At 43.8% G+C, this 24,429-nt stretch overlaps 1 protein-coding gene across 2 annotated transcripts in view; it reads left to right on the top strand.

The window, feature by feature from the left end:
• Positions 1–2,590: 2,590 nt before the first annotated feature.
• cemip (cell migration inducing hyaluronidase 1) overlaps positions 2,591–24,429 on the top strand; it is a 189,160-nt gene continuing 167,321 nt past the window's right edge. The window contains exon 1 of one of the 2 annotated variants that reach the window (XM_087842950.1): positions 2,591–2,678. The gene's annotated coding sequence lies outside the window, so the exon portion shown is untranslated. Of the gene's footprint in view, positions 2,683–24,429 lie in introns of both variants that reach the window. The other variant, XM_087842956.1, reaches the window with a different exon arrangement.

The raw sequence follows: 24,429 nt of genomic DNA, 5'->3' as shown, positions 1-24,429 counted from the left end.
ATTGAAGGTACACGGATGCTTTATTTACAATGCTGTCTTTGATTGTGCAGCTTTCCAGCTATCTTCTAAGTCACACTGCGGAGCCTATTGAAGTAGTGAGGCATGAACAGGTGATGGAGAATAGCTGTGTGGGCCAACCTCCCCTGACACCAGACCCTGAACCCTCTGCTCCACCCCTCCCCTGCAGCTGAGCCACAAACCACACCCCACCACAGTAACATTGCCTTGAGTCGCATGTGCACAATGTGAACCTGTTCTCGTCTGTGAAAACCACAGGATGACAGTGGTAGACCTACCAATTCTGGTATTCTGTGGTAAATGCCAGTTGGGCTCCATGGTGCTGAACAGTGAGCACAAGGCCCACTAGAGGATGTTGGGCCCTCAGACCACCCTTGGGAAGTCTGTTTCTGATTGTTTGGTTAGAGATATTTACACCAGGACCCTGCTGGAGGTCGTTTTGTATGCTCATCTTGTTCCTCCTTGCTACCAGCGGCAACACTGACCCTAGCAAAATGCAAAATGCAAAGACGACAACAACAAAAAATGGTGGAAAAAAACTAGTGGAAAAAAACAGCAACAACAACATCAGAAAAGATGTCAGTGGCCTCCACCAGTAAACTTTCCACTCACAAGCTAATGCATGCATCAGGTTCAATCAGCACGCAGTTTGAGGGAGTCAGTCATCAAGCCAATGAGCCTTCGATTAGTGTGCAACCTGCTCTACCTTCAGACCACAGCCCACTAGTGTGGGGAATTAGAAATATATTTTGCTGCTATTGTTAATAATCATCATCATTACCATTGCATTAATAATACAATCTGCAGTATTGATATTGTATTCAGATGTTTAAACATATTGGTACCCAATTAGCCTTTATTACAGGTGCAGTTATAACCACTCTAAACTGTTGAGTTAAGTCAGTAATCTTAAATGCTTTTGAATGCTTGTTATAATCTTAAATGTGTACGTGCTGGCCTTCTGTCTGGTGGAAAAGGTTACAAGTTGAAACTGAGTGCAGTTTATGATGACACACAAACACACAGTAGATTTTATCTCATTTATAGATGGGTGTTAATCATGTTTGCTTGGAACTCTAAAATTGTCTTTGTAAAAGAGGAATAGTTTCTTGCTGTCTCTGCAAACAGAGGAACAGTTTGGTTTTCCAGACGGGAAGTGAAAGTCAGAAGGCTGACAGGAAGCATCTGTCGTGGAGACGGAGACAATGTTATTTTTAAAATGTCTTAAGTCATTGTGGTTTTGAAACCTATGTATGACCTGTATCTGAGTGATGTTTAAGGGCGTCAGTAAATGTAAGCCCTGAAAGGTATAAAACACCTGCTTATGCTCTGTAAGTCGGGGCTCAGCACTGTCTGCGTACAGCGGCGGTCTTCCCACGCGTGTCATTAAAATCATCGTTTGACTCCACCCGGCCGGACCAGTGTTGTTATTATGGAAGTTGATTACCTCCTCTACCCCTCCTCAATATTGAACTCAACACTAGCTAACCTTGTGACCTTGCACCTCTGAGTATTTCCAAGAAAAGAGTTGAAGAAATTCTTCACTGATGTTCTGTGAGTCGTGTTCATGATAATAGGACTGATGGAAAGATCAGCAAGTCCAGACCTGTTTGTAATAGCTTCTTTCACTTAACTGGCACAAGATTGAAAGGTGGGTTTATGTTTGTTGTTGACTGGTTTAATATCACCATTCATTTTCATAATAAGATCATTTTCTTTCACTTTAGAATTCACCTTTTAAAAAGTTCTATTGTGGCATTTCACATAATTTAAGGCAAGTTTTATTTATTAATCCTTTTGGTCCTGTTGGTTGCGGGGTGGGGTCTCTGTGCCTCAGCTTGTTCCAGTGCATCATACAGATGCACAGATAGACAGGGATATGGGAAGTCTGGTCAGGTCATCGCCTTGGGCTCTTTGTTGTTTTCTTGTGACTGTTCCTCAGCAGTTTTACCAATCGGTGAATTCAGTGCTTATATTATATATCACATTATTATTGTATTATGACTTTTATTTTGATACTATGTGAAGTTATTTCAGTCAGCTGATTTATTTTCTCTTTTTTTACATTTAAAGATCTTTACACAGCTTATTTTTGATGTATTTTCTCAGTAACTTGGAGGAAGTGTTCTGAAGTTTGCAGATAGACCTAATCATGCAAGTCCTCTCTGTGGTGTCGTGAAGCACAGTTATGATACATTTTATTACTTTTTACTGCGGTCTTAAAATCACACACACAGTATCTCCTGATGATGATTACTGGCAGTACAGAGAAGGCTTTCAAACAAATTGACATCTTACAACAAATAAATGTAGAGTTCGTGGCCTGTGCGTTTTATTATAAATGTTTTCATTTATTTATAGACTTATTTGTTTTTCCTAATACCTTTTTTTTTCCACATCAGTTTAAAAATCCTGGCAACATCCATGCGCAGCGCTTCCAAACAGCCAAAAATGTAAACATGTTCCAAATTTCTCTCTCTCTCTGTCACCCACCCACACGCACAGTGGGCGTGTCGTTCTGCCAGCTGGAGTAAATAGAGGCGGCGCTGCAGCATGCGCTCGGACAGGGACACCGGCTGACACATGAGCGCTCCCTCCATCACTGCTCTGCTCCGCCCTACGCCTTTGCGGACTCTGGGACCAGACACGGATTGTATGAGGTCGGTAGGTGTCTGCGGATTCTTTAACCTCTCTCTCTGGGCGTGGGCGAGCTGTACGTGGTGAGGTTGTGGTGAGGGGTTATGTATTTGTTGGTCGCGGCGATCCACAGGTGTGCAGGGGAAAGATGCGTGTGAATGTGTTTTAAGTGCGCTTATCGCGTGTTACCGAGGAGATCGCAGTTCACCAGGTGGACTCAGCAGCGGGTCCGGGCAGGTTTGCTGAACGCACGTCGCCCGTCCTGCCACGACTTGCGGGCAAAGGTAAGCGCTCCCGAACACTTGGTGCTGATTGGACCGCGCAGCATTCGGCACACGCCTGATAACTTACCCACCAAACAGCCCGCGTCAGCTGCGCACAGCTGCAGGCTGAAACTGTGAGAGTACAAATGCTGGCCGTGATGTGGTGAGCACCTTTGTGAACGCAGCCGGGCTTAGAGAGGTCCTCTGCGCCTTCAGATGCTGCCAGGAGCAGCTCTTCATTTGTGGGCAGCATCTATAAAATATAACCTGAGCTCAGGAGTGTGACAGTACGTCTGTCTGAGAATGTCACAAGCTCAGCCACAAATAGAGCAAAAAACAAACCTTTGAGCACGTTTTACTCCCGCGCTGCTGTTCACCACCAGAGGAAGCAAGTGGAGTCTGCTCTGCACTCTGCTCCAACAGGTTAGTGACCATCATCCTACATGATCTCCGGGCGGTAGCTGAGCAGTAGTTTAAACTTCTCAAACACAGCTCCCCAAAGCTTCTGTCTATGCATGCACTCAACAACTGTTTGTAACATTCTCTGTCACATTAAGTGAGACAAAAGAATGTGAAACAAATTGATGGAACGGTTGGATGCAATATTCCGCTACCACCTGCAGGTGGGGGTCATGCACATTTGCTAGCCATCACTGAGAAAACAAACAAACAAAAAAAGGGAGAAAAAATTAGAGGAAAGATTTTCTACCATCTCCCAAACTGGTGTGTAACACTAAGATTTTCTGCTGCTGGATTAGCAGGAGAAACGTGCAAAAGCCTTTCATGTGTGGAACTCCACAGCCAGCGCTAGCTGTAGTATAACTATAGTGAGTATAGCCAGGTATTAAGTATAGAGTATTAAATTGGGTTTTTGTTTAACATAGAGTGTATTGCATTAAGAAGTTAAATGACTCGGGTACGTGTTTGATGTTTTGGATATACACAAACACAAATTTGAGACAAATGGGTCATCTAAGCCAGGTGGTGCATCATTTCAGAGTAAGCTCAAAACCTAATGCAAACATCAATATGTAACTTTGTTCTTTAGTTGTTCCTAGTTAGCTCACTTTTGTTTAGAGCCTGTAACGAAATGAGATTAAACTAATTTCAGTTTAAAACCATGTTAATGACACCGTACTATTGCACTGTCTTCATGTCAGCATTTTGACATACAGATAATTATTACTTGAGCATGTGTCTGTACTGCCTTCTTTACATCTTGATAAGTGTTTCTGCTACAAAATGTGCAAGTCATGTGCTTGGGCTGATGGAGTGATGATGCTGCAGAGCTGTCTGTGGCTCACTGCTGTGGTGCTGTTCAACTTGTCATCACCACGGCATCCTCTCTGGACACCAATGAATCCGATATGGGACCACAATACATATACAAAACCACAGTTTACGTTCATATGTACAATATGTAGCATTCTTGTCAAAATCCTTTGGTTCTGAGTGGCCTGCTCTTACACAAATGGTTATGCAACTAACTGAGACTGACTAAAGTGGTAGCAAAAAGAGAGTCGGGCTGGGGAGGTTGTCAGAATATCAGCAGAGAATATGAAGGCGTGTAGAAAATCCTGAACATAAATGAGCTGAGTGGGAGAGATGAGTGCTGGGCTGTGCAGCTGGAGTTAGGAGCAAGGGTTACACGAGTGAAGGTGTAAGCCTGTGGAATTTCCTTTCATCTATAGCTGACTTGCAAATGTACAAGCTGTTGCAAGATCTGGTGTTTGTGTGTGTGCTGTCAGAGAGCTTCTTATTATAGACTTGCATCACTTCTGAATCGGCGGCTGCTCTGATGTGTCTGATCCTCAGGGACTGGTCTGGGATCAGCTGCTGTGGCTTGGTCTATCAAAGACTAATACTTCATTGCAGAGACTTTCTGTTGGGAATGAGGAAGAAGTAATTTGGTCTAATCCACTGTTTTGTTTATTCCCACCACCAACTCATTTCTAACAGACACTCTGTGGTTTTGTACTATCTGACCAGCTTCTTTACTTTTGTTGTAATTACTGTGTTAAACTAGAGGCGTTTGTCACTGACATCAACATGTAATTTAAGCCTCAAAGAACTGATACAGTTGTTCTTTGTTCAAGAAATGCTGCTGCTTCTAGTCGAGGGGACACAGTGTGTGATGTGTTGAACTTAGGAGTATGGTCTGATAACTGAAGTGTTGTATTGTTTGTACACTGTCACAGGTTAGAAAAAGAAACGTTTTCTAAAGGTTGGCTAATGTTTTCAAAGGGTGGTATTTACCCCAAACCACAGGTGAAAACATCAAAAAGAAGCATCTGTTTTCTTAAAGTAATGTACACGTGAAACCTGTGATACATTTTAAAATACAAAACTTGCTCAGTGTGTTCCCCTCTGGACACAATTTGTTCCATGTCTCCCGTCAGTGCTGTTGTTATGCTACCTAAACTTGCTCTAACAATACGTTTTGATCATTACAGTGAACGGCAGTGAAGAGCACATTGAAATCAAATCATTCCTTTTTATACACCCTGTATTTTTTTGTGGTTCTTTTTCAGTATCACATAGCCACTGCCAATCAGATTCATGGTGGACTGAAACCTGAAACTACTTTTATTGCCTTCGATTTTGACAAGACCCCCACATTGGGTAAAATGTAGCACAAGCAATAACTGACCATTTTTCACAGATTGCTGTAGACACTCATTGTAGCTCTTTCCTGACCTCCTCTATACATACTGACAAAGAATTTGAACCAAAAATGTTAAGATTGGATTCATCACTACATCAAACGTTTTGCCCTTTCCGCTGGCACCATCTCTGTCTCAGTCAGGTCTTTGCTGCGTCTTTTTTCCTGCCCTGTTTCTTAAGAAGATGAATTTTGGATGCTGTTCATTTGCTGTAGATCCAACAGTTTGTAGGTAGTACCTCTTTGGGAATCACCTTCTTGGTGCAGCAGTAACATTCAAGATTCATAGATTCAACTGAAGAAATGCAAACAAATTATGTTTTTTGTGACAGGCTGCTCGTGACAAAGTGCTTAATTTAAAATTGGTTGTTTGGTAAGTTGTTATGTGTGGACACGACACTGTTTCATTCTTTAGGATGTTAGGAGCCTTTTGTATTCTTCAGTGGTCAGTCATAAGTAGCAAACGAACAACAAAAGACATTCCTCTGAAAATGTTTAGATACAAGGACTGGACTAAACATGAGTGAAGCAGCAGATTATGTTTAGAAAGACCTTCAGACTACAGACCTGTTAAAGGTGCAGGACATCAGGCTGAAATGAGGGTAGCTCGAGTTCTTTTCCTAAACTAGCATTAGTTTCTCAGTATTACCTGTATACAGCTCACTGCTGCAGTGGACACACTCAAATTTCAAATTTGGCTTTGTCAGCTCACAGTTCACCCAAAAAAAAATTCTTTCCTACTTTCATTCTGAGAAAAACAATCTTGTCTTTGAAAAAGTTTGCTTTTCTCTCCTAGTCCATGGCTATTTCTGACTAAACTCTTGTTTGTGTTCAGAGGAAATTGCAAGCTTGGTGGTAGAACTTTATGTTCATTTGATTTATTCATGTATTTGACTTATAATGTATATGATGTAAAATAGAATCTAAAAGCATGTTTTCACCTTGATCGTGACGATACTCGTAGAAATGCCCTTTAAAAAATGTTCATAGAGTTGTACTTGAACTAGTCTTAAGATCTCAGAATCTCATTTCTCACACGCACGCACGCACGCACGCACACACACACACACACACACACACACACTGAAATCTCTGGCTTTCCTTGTATTATGTCTACTGTAAGCATTCCATTTCCAAACTGAGGAACACAACTGTTGGCAGAGGAAAAAAAACATTGACTTTCCACACACACAGTCAGCGACGTATAGTCAGTGGGAAGAACTGGCAAAGCGCTACTGCCGTGCATGACTGGGCCGGCAGCCAAAGGCCACAGTTTACTTGAGGAAACCATCAGCTTTTTAGCCTCAACTGAAGGAGGAAAATTTCTCTCCCTTCCAGTCAGGCCTGTCAGCTGTACTTCTCTTTGCTTTCTCCTCTGGTATATTTTTAAGAAGAACGTCGTATTCATAAATGAAGTGACAAAGACAAAAGCTTTTGATCCTTTTTGTCTTTTTTTTTTACCCTCGACGCTTCCATCAATTTCTCAATTTGATGTGAAATTGTTTCGATTGGCTCCGTTCTTGTCTGGACTTTGTCGTCTGCAACAGAAGCTGGATCAACCTGACTTAAAGCACCTCCACCCAGTCCATGTTCTTAAACATGCAATGAGAAGCTTGCATGAACAACTGGGTATAAATTGAGTCCAGGCATTGCCCTGGCATTGTAACAGACAGCTATTTTGGCTCTGTGTGCAGGCCTGTTATTTTTGTGGACGATGTGATCCAGACAGACAGAATACAGAGAGAGATCCACCTCAACCTGCGTGTGCACAGGCCTCTGCTGCCTAAAACGCACATTCAGCAGCTACTTAAAAGCTGGTGCTGAAATTACACAACACATGTATGCCACACCCTTTTTGTTTGGATCTCAGGAGCCCAATTTAGATCAAAGTACTGAGAGAAGGGTGTAGTGTAGCATACACCCAATGCAATTTTTGTTCATCCACTTTTTGAGTTGCAATATTCAATTTACCTTTGTAGACTAAGAAAGGACTTCCAGAAGTTTCCAGAATATATCGGATACATACATGTTGATAAATGGCTGACAAGCAGATTATTTTGAACAACAAAGACTGTCTCGCTACAAACTAACACCTGCTCACCAGATGTGCACAGAAATATTATTTTAGCCATTAATTTATTAATGGCCCATTCAAGCTCTTTGTTATCCTTGGTGCTTTGCTATATTATGGAAATCCAATTCTGCTTTGTAATGAACACCAATTGATTCTCTTGCTCTCCTGTAGTTATTGTAACATTTCCTTTACAGTCTAAATTCACTGAACGAGCTGCAACAGAACAAGGTGGAACATGCAGCGAGTGAGAGAGAAAGAAATGTGCTGCCTGCTAGATCGATAATTTCTGCTCCCTCACACCGAAGCTTTAAAGATGGTCATTAAAGCTTCAATGATAAAACCTTCAAATCCATCCGTGTATAAAAAAGAAAGGCCTCGCTCCACCCTGGGTGGTGGTTTGTTTGCCTCAGGTCTCTGTGCATCTTCCTGATGGCTGCTCGCTCACTCACTAACTCTCACCTCCCTTCTTTCCATTGCTCTCAGAGTTTTGTGTGGAACTGCCCGTGTTGTGATGATTATGGTCTTTTCTTCTTCTGATTTTTCACTGTGGTTGACGTCCTACCATCCTTGTCACGATTCCCCTTAGAGTGTATATAACAATAAACTGCCTCACTAGACATAAAACTTAGTGGAAAATCGTGATTATGATTATTCTGCATCTGTGGCGAATGGATTAATATAACTGCTGCATGAGATGACAGTCATTTTAAAAACTTTATATTTCATTTGATGTTCAGCATCATGTTAATAAATCATGTTTGCAGTGGCTTTCCTGTGAGGACCACATGTCTCTAAAAAAAGCTGCTTATTAGGGGTGGGGAAAAAATGGATACTGTGTAGCATGGTGATATTTTGTTTGCTAATAATGTATGGATACAGGGACAGCAGAAATCGATACTTTGTTACAAAAAAGGTTTTTGTGCTCTGACTTCAGAGCATGTTGATCCTTTTTCTGAGCAAGAATCCTGACATTCCTTCACTGTCCAAATGTGTTTAACTTGTTTTTGGCAGCAATAAACATGACAGTTTACTTATTTTAATTTAAGACATGTTTTATTTTAATTAAGTTTAAAACTTTTTTATTTAATGTAAAATTATATTTTGTTTTAATTTACTTTCAAATTCTTCAGTTGCTGAAGGGGCTGCATAGTTTTCATAAACTGCATAGTTCAGAATAGCTATAATTGTACCAGATGGTTGATTCAGTTAAGTTGGACTAGACTGTAATACAAACCGTTCAGTTTGTCAACAATCAAACTGAAATGAGAGAAAGACTGAGTGTGAGACTTTGATATTAGAGAAAATGAATATTGATAAAGTTTACCTTTATGTACAGAATCTGAATATCGCAAAATATTTTTAAAAATTGCAATAATATCGTATCGTGGGATGTGTGGTGATTCCCACCTCTACTGCTTATATGCTCAGAAGTATAGTATACACGTTTATATTAAACTAACAAAAAAATCAGCTAAATTAAAAGGCTTGAGGAAAGTGTGATATGGTTCTGTCAGTTTCTTCGGAGGCGTTCAAAATATGAATGAAATTTGAAAGTGGCGTGTTGGTAAAACGGCGGGTTAAAAGTGCATTCAGACATTGTTTTACATGCTAACTTAAACGTACCGCTGAGCCTGAACTTGGTCAACTTTCCTATTTTACAGATGTGGTCAGAAGTGCCTTGTTAATGTACTAAAGGAGAAATTAACATGTGTAGAGAAGCAAGATGAAACTTATCTGTTATGATGCTAAATCACTGAAGTTTTTGTACTTGCTGATTACTTGATGTGTATGAAGCACAGACCATAACTGTGAACAAGCCGCTCAGCTTTTCAGCTTCAGTCATTGTTAATGTGAGACAGACACTCGTATAACAGAGAGAGCTGCAGTCTTCAATGAGCACGAAATAAGCTGAGCTTTCAGTGACAATAGACAATTGTAGCCACAAAATAGCTTTAATGTAAAGGATGAATTCAAATGGGCAAGGAGCTTTATGACAGTGCCTGTCTGAGATTAAAGGAAAGAGAGATTGCTTTACTTTAGTAGGTTTTAATTTATTCCTATTTTTAGATTCCTCCCAACGGCTCACCACTGCCAGATTCACGGATGCATTATGATCTCTTACATCTTTTGATGTACTTACTCTATCTAAAACAGCTTCGACATCGACCTGAGAGGCTCCTGCATTTTCATATTAGAGGATGCCTCCCTGCACCTGATGATGTGATTGTTTATCAGAAAAGAAGATCACCTTCACATCATCACCACCACATAAACGCTAATCCTGTTCCAGCTGGTCCAGGCTTTAGTTAATTAACTTTAATCTCCTCATGTTCACCAGCAGCACCAACAGATTTAACTTCCTATGCTTTGTATTGCAAGAATTGATTCAAAATCTTCGTCTGTTCTCATTTGTTGGTAGATTGTCACGTTAAAGGGACAGTAGGAATGTTTGCAGTATATTTGTGGAAGATTTTGTTGCAACCAATCCATTATTAAAACTTTAGCTAATAAACAAAAACAGTTTTATTTAGCTCTCCATCTTTGCCATGACACAAAGCTGGCTAATCTACATGCGCATGTGTGCATAGCAGTGGACTAGTATGATTGAGGCAGTTGATTTTCACTCAACAACCTTTGTGATATAAAAACAAATGTAATAATTACTTATTATTAATCTCTGCCTGTTGCACAGTGGCAGCTGGGATAGGCTCCTGCAAACCTGATTTGGATGGAGAGATGGTTGGATCCATCTAAGCATGTAATAGTTCATTAGCTACCCTATATTAGACATTCTTAACATCTTATGGACAGTGACTGTGTTGTCTTTTCATAGCTATTAGTAATTTATATTCCCTTATTGACCGAGCAAGGTCTCCGATCTCAAATAAACTTGTGGTAGAGTGAGGACAATATTTACAGCCATTTGTTTGGACATTTGTTTGTGGTTGCTAGTGGAGCTGGCTAACTTGCGTTTATTGATGATGTGACTGCTGACAGAAGTAATAGGATGTAAAGTGTGCAGGGCTATGTTTTCTGCTCACATTCAGAAGAAATGTGCAGTTGGGGGCCACAAAGACCCACACACAAGAAGAAACTGAATGTATGAGCAGTAAAAGCCTGAGAGTATTTAATGGGAGAAAATGCAGCATTTATAATGTAATGAATTCAGTCATTGGCTGCAAAAGATTTTTATCCAAGTATTATTAACAATATTCTTTACAAATTAAATTATGCTAGTTTGTCCATTTAATGTTGAGGCTCTATTTGTAAAACTTGCTGTATTGCAAAACAGGTCATTCAGTACTTAAACTTCCTAAACTAAAGCTGAAGGTTTGGTGGTGCATAGAGGCTAAATTACAAAACTACACATAAAATGATAATTTGAGGAATGATACAGAGTTTAGAAATCAAATGTTAAATGAACAATCCAGATTAAAAGTTTTCCAAATGTTGTCGCTTGTTATTAGATTTGATTGGCAGTGTAGATCTGAATTACTCAACGCAGCTCAAGTCCTAATATGGGTCAGATGTCAGGTGAGTTGTGCTTTGACCCACATGGATCCTGACTCATGATCTTTGAGCTGTGCCCAGCCCACAACATATTCTAGTGCTGCAACTGTGTTACAGCAATGTTAATTACATTTTTTTGTACTAATGAGATTTTACCAAATGTTATCAAGAAATGTGTGGGACTATTAAAGGTAATTTGTTCTCTACATTTTTGTGTTTTAAACACAGAAATGTCGATTCTGCAGTTTCAGGAAAAAGGAGATGTTTAGAAACAGACGCTTCCCACATTGTATCTCAAAAACTGGGTAAATAGATGCTCAGCGAGGCATATTAGAGATATTTCTGAGGGTACTGAGAGAACCTATTTTCTTTACTGTTGTGTGAATTGTCGGTTCAAACATCCTCTTAGTAACAGCAGCAGTATTTTGTATTCATAAGACCCACCAGATGTTGGAAGACGAACTGAAAATGTTCCTCTATCTACAGGTCGTTCACACAGTGTGTGTCTGTGTGTGTGATTTCCCTCCTAGGGTGATGGGAATGATTGTGGCACAAAAAGTGCAGCATATATCTAACTATGCCATTTCCTGTCAAAGTACTAGCATTACAGTTGGAACATGCTGACGTTTAGCCCAGAAATACATACTGGTAGATCTAAATATATAAGGGTGTCATTGTTTAATTCCACTGCAGATGGGAGGTAAAAAGCATATTATTTTCTTTTCACGTCTTTCTGTGGTAGATTTTAATTACCTTCTATTTTTCTGATGAAAGCATCTGCTTATTTAAAAGCCAATAGACGACCCGAAGATAATGCCTGGCTAATGACAACCTGCCGCGTACAGATTTTCATCAATAATCTGATGCAGTTAAATGGAAACCTGTACGTTTCAAGCTCATAATTCACTGTGATGTCAAATCGATGGCTCTAATGTATGCAGTCTGACATGGGTGGTTATGTGTGAAATTGAAAGTGTCTATCTGTCTTGAAAAGAATTCAGGGATTGGCTATAATACTGCTATGTGTGAAAGCAGCGGCTACACCTGATGTCATCATAGCCCCAACTCAGGGCTCAAAAAGGAAGGAGGATGGAAGGAAGGATCCGTCTATCTTCTTTTTCTTATCTGGGGCCGGAGGCATCAGTCTGGGCTTCTCTGCTTAGGCAGCAGCCTGAGCAGAGAAGCCTAGACCTCCCTCTCCCCGACCACCTCCTCCACCCTATCCGGGGGAAAACCAAGCACTACCAGCCCAGCCAAGAGATCATATCTCTTGGCTGGCCTGGGTCTGCCCCAGGGACTCATCCCGGTGGGACATGCCTGGAACACCGCACCCACGAGGCATTGTTGTCAGATGCCCGAAACACCTCAACTGGCTCCTTTTGATGTGGAGGAGAAGCTGCTCAACTTGGAGCCCCATCCAGATCACTGAACTCCTCACCATATCGCCGAAAGGCCAGCCACTCTACAGAGAAAGCTTATTTCCACTGCTTGTATCCACAATCTCATTCTTTCAGACACTACCCAAAGATCGTGATCATAGGTGAGGGTGTGGACGTAGAGCGACTGTTAAATTGAGACCTCTATTTTTTGCTCAGCTCTCTTTTCACCAAGATGGAGCGGTACAGCGTCCAGATCACTGTATATGCAGCACCAACCCGTTGTTGATCTTCACGCAACATTGTAGAGGTGTGTCATCCAAGACAGCCCTATAACATCCAAAGCCTTCAGTAATTCAGGGCAAACCTCATCCCCCCCAGCATCCCCGCCATAAATGAGTATTTTTTTAACTGCCTCGGTGACCTCAACCCCAGTGATGGACGAGTTGTCCCCATCACGCCCAGACTCTGCTTCCTTTATGGAAGATGTGTCAGTGGGATTAAGGAGGTCCGTTTTTAAAGGAATACTTTTTTAAATACAAAAACATATAAATAATGTCAAGTACAGTCAAAGTCAAATAAAATAAGATATATATACAATCTAAAGTGAGGCATAAAACATTACCTTTACTGTTCTTCATTTAGTCTTCTTCATCGTAATGGCTACATTAATGCGTTTAACGCCACGTTAATGCGTTAACGCTGACAGTCCTAGAAAAAAGATTTTATTCGTTTTTAAGTATTAACAAAATTTAATTGAGACAGTATTTTATGTTATTTCACTTTCAATCTGAAAAATGTTACGAAAGCCTTGACATATGGTCTAATATGGCTGGTTTACAGCAGGTATGCATGTAAAATAGGACTGCTGCCATCAGCCTTCAGCAAGCTGTATAACTTAAACACAGTATCAGACTAAGTTAACACTTCATCTGCCTTTGTTTGAAAGTTCTCAGTCATCCAGGTCATGGTAATCCAAGGAGCTTGAAAATATGCAGTTCATCTGCATAATATCCTGCTGCTGTTATCAGTGTTTTTATGTAAAAACATAGGGGCTGTGTGGCCTTAATGTTGTCAGACCATCCATCCATCTTCATCCGCTTTATCCGAGGCCGGGTCGCGGGGGCAGCAGCCTAAGCAAAGAGGCCCAGACCTCCCTCTCCCCAGCCACCTCCTCCAGCTTATCCGGGGAAACACCAAGGCGTTCCCAGGCCAGCCGAGAGATATAATCTCTCCAGCGTGTCCTGGGTCTGCCCCGGGGCCTCCTCCCGGTGGGACATGCCTGGAACACCTCACCCAGGAGGCGCCCAGGAGGCATCCTTGTCAGATGCCCGAACCACCTCAGCTGGCTCCTTTCGATGTGGAGCAGCAGCGGCTCTACTCTGAGCCCCTCCCGGATGGCCGAACTTCTCACCCTATCTCTAAGGGAGAGGCCAACCACCCTTCGGAGGAAGCTCATTTCCGCCGCTTGTATCCGCGATCTCGTTCTTTCGGTCACTACCCACAGCTCGTGGCCATAGGTGAGGGTAGGGACGTAGATCGACCGGTAAATTGAGAGCTTCGCTTTTACACTCAGCTCCCTCTTCACCACGACGGACCGGTGCAGCGTCCGCATTACTGCAGCTGCAGCCCCAATCCGTCTGTCGATCTCCGGCTCCCTTCTCCCATCACTCGCGAACAAGACTCGAGATACTTGAACTCCTCCACTTGGGGCAGGAACTCATCCCCGACCCGGAGTGGGCACTCCACCCTTTTCCGGCTGAGAACCATGGCCTCAGATTTGGAGGTGCTGATCCTCATTCCCGCTGCTTCACACTCGGCTGCGAACCGTTCCAGTGTGAGCTGGAGGCCCTCACCCGATGAAGCCAACAGAACCACATCATCCGCAAAAATCAGAGATGAGATTCTGAGGCCACCAAAGTGAAAGCCCTCCGCCACTTGGCTGCGCCTAGAAATCCTGTCCATAAAAATTATGAACAGAACCGGTGACAAAGGGCAGCCCTGCCGGAGCCCATCACCCACCGGGAACGAGTCCGACTTATTGCCGGCAATGCAGACCAAGCTCTTGCAACGGTTGTATAGGGATCGAATGGCCCGTAGCAATGGGCCAGACACCCCATACTCCCGCAACACCTCCCACAGGACACCCCGAGGGACACGGTCGAATGCCTTCTCCAAGTCCACAAAACACATGTAGACTGGTTGGGCAAACTCCCATGCACCCTCAAGTATCCTCGAGAGGATGAAGAGCTGCTCCAGTGTTCCGCGACCAGGACGAAAACCGCATTGTTCCTCCTGTATCCGAGGTTCGACTAGCGGACGAACTCTACTTTCCAGCACCCTGGCATAGACTTTCCCAGGGAGGAACCTTTTATTCATGTCTTCGTCCTGTATTGCAGGTCGTCTTTTAGTCACAAAAGTGGGTGTAGATGTCTAATACTTGGTCGTGCTACAGATCGTGTATTGAATGAAGTATTGAAGAGAAGAATCTGTGTCAAAAGTTTGTATAAGCTAATTATTCAAATGACTTGATGAACAGTTGCAGTCCTACAGCACTTATCTCTACGGACAGAGGACTCTGACAAGTCCCAAGTCACATACTAATGGTTATTATCGACACTTTACATCAGGTGTTAATAGATTGGATCTTGTTCTTACCATTCAGTTGACTGCTCAGGACTTGCCTGACCCTCTGCAGGTACTTGGTGGTTGGCCTCTTTGTGGTTCCCATTTGCCTGTGGGATTCTCAGGTACTTGTAGTTTCTGTCCTCGATCGCTCCGTTCCGTAGTCAGTCTTGTCAATGATCTCACTGAGGGGGTTCAGACCTATGCAGAACAGCAGTGGAGACAGAGCATCTACTTGGTAGATCCTGCACTTGATGGTAACCGGTGCTATGGGCTTGAAGCTGGCCTGTGATGTTGGCCACCACATCCCCATTGAGTTCTTGATGAAGGGTCCTGTTGAGCTTCTACAATTCTAGGCATTCCAGGATCTAGGCATCGAGTCATAGGCATTCTTGTAGTCAATCCAGGCACTCTGGATTGTGCACTCACAGGTTGGTCAGCCTAGTCTTGCAGTGTTTTGCTCTTCTGGTATTCTTTTCAATTCCTTTCTGTGCACCCCTCATGTATTGCGCCATGTGCCCGCTGATCTTAGCCACTGATATGATGTCTGACAGCAGTTTCCATGTAGTATTGAAGCAGGTTATTGAGGCTTGTAGTTGGATTCTGGGGGTCCTTGGGGATCAGGACCGCCTGGCCTTCCGTTAGCCATTCTGGGTGTCTCTCATTGACTAGCAGCTGGTTCATTTGCACTGCCAGGTGCTCATGGAGTGCAGTCGGCTTCTTCAGCCAGTAGGCATGAACCATGTTGGGTCTGGTGCTGTACAGCTCTTCACATTGGAGACCCTTTCTTGGATGTCTGCCACTGTGGTGATTACTTGACCCTGTTCAGGGAGTTTGCTGTGGTCTTCTCTTAGATCAACTAGCCAGTGAGCATTGCAGTTCCATATGCTTCTAGTGTTGCTAAATCTCCAGCGTTGGTGGTGCTGTTCCCCCGCCATCAGACCTGATGGATTTGGCATGGAGTACTAGGACTGCTTTAGGAATATGCGGGCTCGCAGCCTTTATATCAGTAACTGAAAGTGAATTTCTTCAATTGTGACTATTCACATTAGGTGATTGGATGAAACAGCACTCCGTGCCTCTGTTGTTGTCTTGCTCTCTTTTGGATACTTTTTAACCCTTGTGTGGTGTTCGTATTTTTGTTACTCAGCCAGTGTTCATGGGTCTGGTGGACCCGCTAGAGTTTTGGCTTTCCAATTAACACTATCAAACAATTTTATGTTAAATTACTCAACAGATGTTTACTTCATCCCAATTACGAGCCATGTGAACAGCAAACATGGTTAATTTTTTCCCTTTACCTTTGTTCGATCACATTTATGAATTAATGTGCTTCTCGTTTTTTTAAATAAAATGTTACAAAAAAAATCAGTTCTAATCAAGTGTAAATATCTTTATACCATATTTTGCAGGTTTTGATGGTACATACTGCCTAAAGGGGCAGCGGCCTCTAAATGGCATGGGTCTCACAGACCCGAACACCATACAAGGGTTAAAATTCGTCATCTGTACTTTCACTTCCAATGTGGCTCCTTTGTTAATCTGGACATCTTAACAAAGATAAATGTGAGGCTGAATTGAAAAAAAAAATGAATTGATTCCACCACAGAAGAGTAATAATTAAATAAAACCAGATTAGCTATTTGTTAATATTTGCTACACTTTCTGCTACATTAAGCAAGATTTGTGTTCTATACACTTATAACCTTTAGGTTTATATGAGCGTATGTGAGGAGCAGGTGAAATCACTCAAATCCACAGATTTTAATCCCATCTGTTTTGATTGCAAGAATGTTAGATTTTGGAAATCTTGCTACTGGGTAAATTGATAAGTAATTGGGTGATTGGGAAAACCATTTGGGGATGCCAAAGCAAAAAATAACTCTACAGCTCCTTTTGACTCAAGAGCAAATGTGTGTGTTTCTTCACACTGACCATCACATGATTTTTCTCTTTTGTTCAGCCTGGTTGCATTCAGATCTTACATGTTTTTGATGCAACACAGCTCCAGCTGACTGCCTTCACTTTCTCACAGACTTCAGTCTATTACTCCCTGTTAGAAAATAGCCAGGTTACAGCTTCATTCTTAATGTAAAACTTGCCTTGCTATTTGTCATGGATGTTTTTTGACTTACTTTGTCCTTCTGGGCTAATTTGGATTTAATCTCTTATAATAAGAATACTCCCTGAATAACATATTCAGTGTCATATTTACTTAGCCTTTCGCAGTAATTTGTCAAACTACTTGAGGTAGTTGAACCGTGGTTCTGTTGCACTCTTGTCTCTCTGTCTCTCAGAGATAATTTCTTTCTCTGCTGTCACCTAAGAGTGCAGGGGATTACCAAACCAGACAGTCGATATTTGTAGGTGTGCACAGCTGCACCTCTGTATGTGTGTGCGTGCGTGCGTGTGTGTGTGTACAATTGCATAACAGTAACCACACAAGTGTCCAGACACTAAATCTCAGGGTGGCTGGAGCTCAGGAGGTAGAGCAGGTCATCCACTGATTGGAAGGTTGGTGGTGATCCCTGGCTGCTCCAGCATGCCAAAGTATCCTTGGGCAAGATAATGATCCCCAAATTGCTCTCTAATGCAGCCATTAAATGTGTATAAATGTTATATAGAAGGCACTGTTCACACGTCGATCTGTGACAGTTATAATGAGCTCTGATGTCGTTCTTTTTGTTGTAATCTGATGCAGTTTATCTGGTTAAATGGTGGAGGAAGATGTTTTAGTTTGTCCATACGGGGATGGCGGATTGTCTCTGCTTGCCTTTATGTAAAAGTCACCCTACGGCACTGAGTTCTAGTAAATGTGTGATGATTATTAAGCCCTTAAAACTGTACACAAATGATGATGAATTGTGGTTTCCCACTCTGACCTGTTTTACACAAACGTGCTGACGATGGCTGTTTGAACAGAGGCTGATCTTCACACTGACTGGAATAACTGCAACTGCGATTTGTTCTTAGCCTGGGGAGAAATGCTTCACTTTGAGGACTGCCTGTTACGCGCTCACACATTTATCTTCTGCCTATTGTTTGCTGTATGCTGTCTGTTGTTTGCTCTGTAAATTGTGGCAGGATGCCACAATACGTCCCAGAAGATGCTGAGTTGTTGCTGCTAGCAGCTAAAACCAAGAATCTGTCAGCTGCTTTGCTATAAAAGGAAACTGGTCTGCCATTACTGTGTCATGTGTGGATCTGTCCTAGTTGTTGTTATTTTTGTGATTTTTTTGCATCCATTTAAGTTTTATGACATGTTTTGCACTGAAACAACCAAATGTTGGATTGGGGAATGTGCTCTGTATTTCATTCAGTCTTAATACTTTCCACATCTGCAAGTCTGCTCGGGTTCCAGTGATGTAAATGGTGTCATCAGAAGGTTAGTGCAAGGTTCCACGTGGATATCCGGATGCCTGCCTATTTTTTGTGACTGCACAGACTCGTTTTAAAGAATTTACAATGCACCAACTACACTTGATCCTCATGCAGCAGATGTCAAAGCAATATAACAGAATTGACTACCTGGCTGTTTGGTCTCTTAGTGTGCGTGTCTGTGTTCACAGCAGAGTTTAATGTAGGCTTTACTGATAGTCACATAATTAAAAACACCAATAGGTCAGTATTAATCACATCGATCATCTTGTAACTTGTCAAGGGAGTGGATACATTAGGCACCAAAGTGGGATTGCATGAAGTCATAGGTCTTCTTGGATGTTTTTGATAGGCTGTGGTTGGTACAACCAAAAGAGTTCAAAGGAAGGAGAACAAAATGGGATCAAAGAACTGGCTCCTTCAGAAGAGCTATCATCGCACAGAATCCACACACAGTGCATCATAGTTTTTTTTAATATAGTGATACTTAGCCTCTCATTAAATAAAGCTATTACATCCTGTGAGGATGTGGGAGTGTGTGGGCGTGGTGTTGTCCTCTCCCTCTCCTCCTCCTTCTTTCTTGCCCCTTCCCTTGTTTCTCTCTGCCCCTGCATTCTCCTTTAGGACACACCATCTGCCCTCGTTTATCACCAATTACCCTCCAGAGGTGATATAAGCTGGAGGAAAGCAGTGTGGGTGTGGGAGAGGCTTCTGGTGGATTTTCACTGTGCTGGTCAGTGTGTGCTTCTGGTCTAGCTGTGGAAAAGGCTTGCTGTGTGTGTGTGACCAGCCCCACCGTGCGTGGCTTGTTGTGAGTAACTCAACTGAGTAGTGGTTTTGCTTAAGTGACGGCGGCCTCCATTACTTGGTTTGGCCTGCCTGGTTATTGCTAATAGCAGCGTTGCTGTCTTTTTCTGTTGAATCCTTATAGTTGTTTTCTTAGTTGAAGCGGTCACCATCTCTTTGAGTTGGCCTGTCTAATTTATCATTAAAGCAGCATTGCTGTCTCTTTCTGTTGTTACTGCTTATGTGATTATTGGGTTAATTAATTATAATAAAGATTTATTTTGTGTTAAACACCTCTGCCTGGCGTCCCTTTCATTTCAACCCGGATCCAACTGTTACTGTCCCCCACCCTCTTCGCCTAGCTTTCATGTGGGGACGTAACAAAGTGGGGGCTTGTCCGGGATTTGAATGAAAGGAATTGAGAAAATTACGATTGTGAACAGGTGTTTGCGTGTTTTGTGTGGGTCATTTGACTAGCTGCTGCTCTCCTAGCTAGCACAGGGGAGTGTCTAGCTGAGCGTTTGCACTTCCTTCGGACATTCATTTTTTGTTTTGCCTTTTTTTATTTTTGGAGCAAAGGCAAAAGGGATTAATTCCCTGTTGGGGGTAGGCTTTTCGGTGCCTTGGGCACTTGATGAGTCGCCTTTAAAGTTGCCTCGAGCCTGGTAAGCTCCAGAAGCTAGGAGAAGCTAGATTCTGAGTAGGCAGGACTGGGGAGAGGGTTGGTAGAATTTGGTAGTTGGTAGTTAATGGTTGACTTGACACAACACATTTTATTTTGTCGGGTTTTGGTTGTGTAGTGAAGGTGTTGTGTGGCCCTTGAGTGGTTAGCTTGTGTTTTGTGGGCCGTTTTGAGTTTTCATGGCCACTTTTGATATTGCTGGGTTTACGGCAAAGCCGTCGCTTGCCCTGCTGGATGTTGGTAGGAAGAGGGATCTGCATGAGGTGGCAACATATTACGGGATCAGTGTCTCCACTGGTCTACACAAAGCGGAGCTGAAGGCCGCTGTGGTGTCTGGGCTGTTGGAGAAGGGGGTGGTTGTAATGCAAGAACCCCCGAGCACACCCGGTCTGGCTGGACCAAGTGTAGCGCCTCATGTTCCATGCCAGGTCGTAGAACCACCAATGTCTACACCTGTGGGTCAGGGGCCACCCGAGGGCGGGCCACTGACGCTGCCCCGTTTTGATCCGCTCTCCACAGAGTCATCGGAGGGTTCTAAGCAGGATGCTAGGCTCAAAGTCCGTCTGGCTCGTCTCCAGCTTGAAAAGGAGGAGCATGAGAGAGAGTTCCAGCTGAAAAAGGAGTTAGAGCTTAGGCGTTTGGAGGCGGAGCTGGCTAGGGCTAGGGAGGTCGAGCTGAAGAAGGTGGAGGTGGAGGCAGAGACGAAGGTCAAGCTGCGACAGCTGGAACTCCAGCAGGCCTTCTCCCCTCCCGTGGTGGCCTTGCTGTCACAGACACAGGTACAGTTTGATGTAGGCAGGAATAGTCATCTGGTTCCTGTGTTCCGTGACACTGAGGTGGAGATTTATTGTGAATCATTTGAGTGGATAGCGACAGCCTTGCGTTGGCCGCGGGATGCGTGGGCCATCCTGCTGCAGCTCAAGCTGGTGGGCAAGGCACAGGAAGTTTGTTCCTCATTGTCCGCTGAGTGCAGTTTGGATTACGACAAACTGAAAAGTGCTATCCTGTTAGCCCACAAACTAGTCCCCGAAGCTTATAGGCAGCGATTTCGGGGGTTGAAAAAGCTGCAGGGTCAGTCCTTCCTGGATTTTGCGAGGGAAAAGAGTGTCCTCTTTGACCGATGGTGTATGGCCTGTAAAGCTGCAGACCTAGTTTCATCTACTTATAGTAGTTTCAGTTCTCATTGAGGAATTTAAAAACTGCATCGCAGAGTGGATGGCAGTATATCTGAACGAACAGAAAGTCTCCACATTGCAGCAGGCCGCGACACTGGCTGATGAGTTCGCACTCGTCCATAAAGCCAGTATCGTTAAGCATGAGCAACGTGGCACCCTAGCGAAGGCTAGCGGTGCTAGTGGTGAGCAAGACACAAGGGGAGAGGTACCTGTGCCTCGTCCCAGGTCAGACCGGAAATTTCTTTACTGTTTCAAATCTGGCCATTTAATAGTGGACTGCGAGGCCTACAGGCGAAGGCAACCAGCCTCAACCACCACGTAAGCCAAAAGGGATGGTGCTGATTAAAGTTGCTTCCCCTGTTAACAAACCCCTTAGGACTGAGACTCATGATGAATGTTTTAAACCCTTCATTTTTAAAGGAGCGGTGTCGCTCTCTGGTGAGCCTAAAGATGAGTGTACTGTGACTATCTTACGCGACACAGGTGGCTCACAGTCCCTCATACTGGCCAGTGCACTTGCCTTTGATGAAAAGACTGCCAGTAGCATTGACGTTATTGTGAGAGGCGCCTGTGCCTGCCCCCCTCCATCGAATTTGGGTGTGGAGTGACCTAGTAAGTGGTATTTTTCCTGTGGCTGTGTGTCCTTGCTTCCCGATTGATGGCGTCGATTTTATAATGGGCAATGACATTGCCAGCGGGAAGGTTTATCCTACCCCAGAGGTCACAAAGACTCCTGACCTAAGGCCTTTGTCAGATGCTTTAAGCCGGCAGCACCCAGATGTATTTCCTGTAGGTGTTCTTACCCAGTTAGACGCCCATCAGCAGGAGAAGTAGTTGACTTGTCAGAGTCAGTGGTTGGCTCTATTTTGGAAAAGGATGTGATGCCCTGCGAGGAGGAGGCGGGTCCTGATCCAAGGAACTGGCTCAAGAGGTGGCTGAGCCTGCTCCTGAACCCGCAGCCCCCCCTCTCCTCACACAGGGAGGCCCTTATTATCGCTCAGAAAGAGGACCCATCATTAGCCAAATGTTTTGCCGCCGTAGATGAGAGTGATGGTCCGACAGGAGACAGGAAGCAGACATTTTCTGTTTGTGATGGATTGTTAATGCGCAGGTGGACCTCAAAGCCTGGGGAGGACTGGAGTGTAGTCCAACAGATAGTGGTCCCGGCTAGTTTGCGTCAGCGTGTGCTACAATTAGCCCATGATCATTCATGGTCAGGACATTTGGGGATAACTAAAACATATTTTGCAGCACTTATATTTTGCATATTTTGCAGCAAACGTATTTTGCAGCACTTCTTCTGGCCGGCAATGAAGGCAGATGTTGCAAGTATTGTAATACCTGTCACACATGTCAACTAGTGGGAAAACCAAACCAAAATGTGCCCCCAGCCCCACTATGTCCAAAACCTGCTGTTGGTGAGCCATTGGAACATTTTTTGGTGGATTGTGTTGGTCCGTTGCCAAGAACACGGGCAGGTAATCAGTTTTTATTGACCATAATGTGCTTGTCCACAAGGTTCCCCGAAGCGATACCTCTGTGGAGGATCACCACTGCAAACATTACTAATGCGCTAATCAAATTTTTTACCACCTTTGGTCTCCCAAAAACAGTGCAAACAGACCAGGAAACTAACTTCTTATCCCGAGCATTTAAACGGACTTTAATCTGCCTTGGCATTTCTCATTCTGTGTCCAGTGCTTACCACCCAGAGTTGCAGGGTGCACTTGAGCGTTGGCACCAAACACTTAAGGCCATGCTGAAAAAGTACTGCCATGACACTGGCAGGAGTTGGGATGAAGGCGTCCCCTTTGTGCTGTTTGCAATACGCGATGCCAAGCAGGAGTCCTTGGGGTTCAGCCCAGCTAACCTTGTGTTCGGCTGCGAGGTGCGGGGCCCACTAAAGGTGTTGAAAGAGGGGTTCCTTAGCGGGGGTGTTCCAAAAACTGACGATCGATGGCAACATGCTACCTCATTAGTAAAAGAGGCCCTGTGTACATCCCAGGCAAGCATGAAGAAGTGGTGTGACAGGAAGGCTGTGAAAGGACATTTTCAGCCTGGAGACAAAGTCCTAGTGTTGCTACCGTTGCTCGGTTCTGCCCTTTCGGCTCGTTTTGCGGGACCGTATGTTATCGTGAGGAAGGTGTCAGAGACAGATTATGAGTATATATATAGCCTTCGTTGTTGCCTTCGTTGTTACCTTCTTTGTTACCTTCTTTGTTGCCTTCTTGGCTCTCGCAGCAGGTCTCTTCTTCGTAGACAGGTTTGTTATATGAGTAAAACTCGCCTGTGCCACATTAACATGTTGAAACCCTACCATGATAGGGAAACCCATGAGACTCTTGCCAGCGCAGCAACCCCCAGTTCTGTCTCTGCTGCCGTGCTGAGCTTAGAGGCCAGTGCTGACGACGATCTGCATATGCTTTCTGAGGGACAACAGTATGGGCGGTTGGCGAATTCAGCTTATTTAGCCGAGGTAACGGCCTACTTGTCTCATCTTTCCCCTTCACAGTGCGAAGATGTGCTTAGCCTACTGCACTCCTACCCTTCTCTTTTTGGTGATGTGCCCTCGCGTACTAGTGTCTGTGAACATGATATCAATGTTGGTGATGCAACCCCAATCAAACAGCATGCGTACCGCTGCCCCATGGGAAAGCGCGAGGTGATGAAGAAGGAAGTCAGTTATTTAGTAGAGAACGGTTTGGCACAACCAAGCCACAGCCCTTGGAGCTCCCCGTGTTTGCTTACGCCCAAGTCTGATGGCATCCCACGTTTCAGCACCGACTACCAGAAGGTGAATGCAGTGACAGTCTCCGATTCTTTTCCACTTACTCGTATGGAGGATTGCATTGACAATATAGGTCCTGCCAGATACATTTCCAAACTGGACCTTCTCAAAGGGTATTGGCAAGTGCCTTTGACCCCCAGAGCCTCTGACATTTCCGCATTTGTCACACCCGACCATTTCATGCAGTACACCGTGATGGCGCTTGGCATGAAAAATGCTCCGGCCACATTTCAGCGTTTAATGCAGCTGGTGTTGGGGGATGTGTCTCGGTGTAATGTGTACTTCGATGATGTAGTGATATACACGGACACGTGGGAAGAGCATGTGGCCATTCTACAATCAGTGTTTCAGCGATTGACCAAAGCCTCGTTAACTCTAAATCTCGCTAAGTGCGAGTTTGCCAAAGCGACAGTCACCTACCTGGGAAAGCAGGTGGGTTGCGGGCAGGTTTGCCT

The sequence above is a fragment of the Neolamprologus brichardi genome, chromosome 1 (assembly GCF_056152115.1).
Source record: "Neolamprologus brichardi isolate AB-2024 chromosome 1, ASM5615211v1, whole genome shotgun sequence".
NCBI classification, from domain to species: Eukaryota; Metazoa; Chordata; class Actinopteri; order Cichliformes; family Cichlidae; genus Neolamprologus; species Neolamprologus brichardi.
Note: the sequence above shows the minus strand (reverse complement) of the source record. Positions and strands in the feature narration are given on the sequence as shown.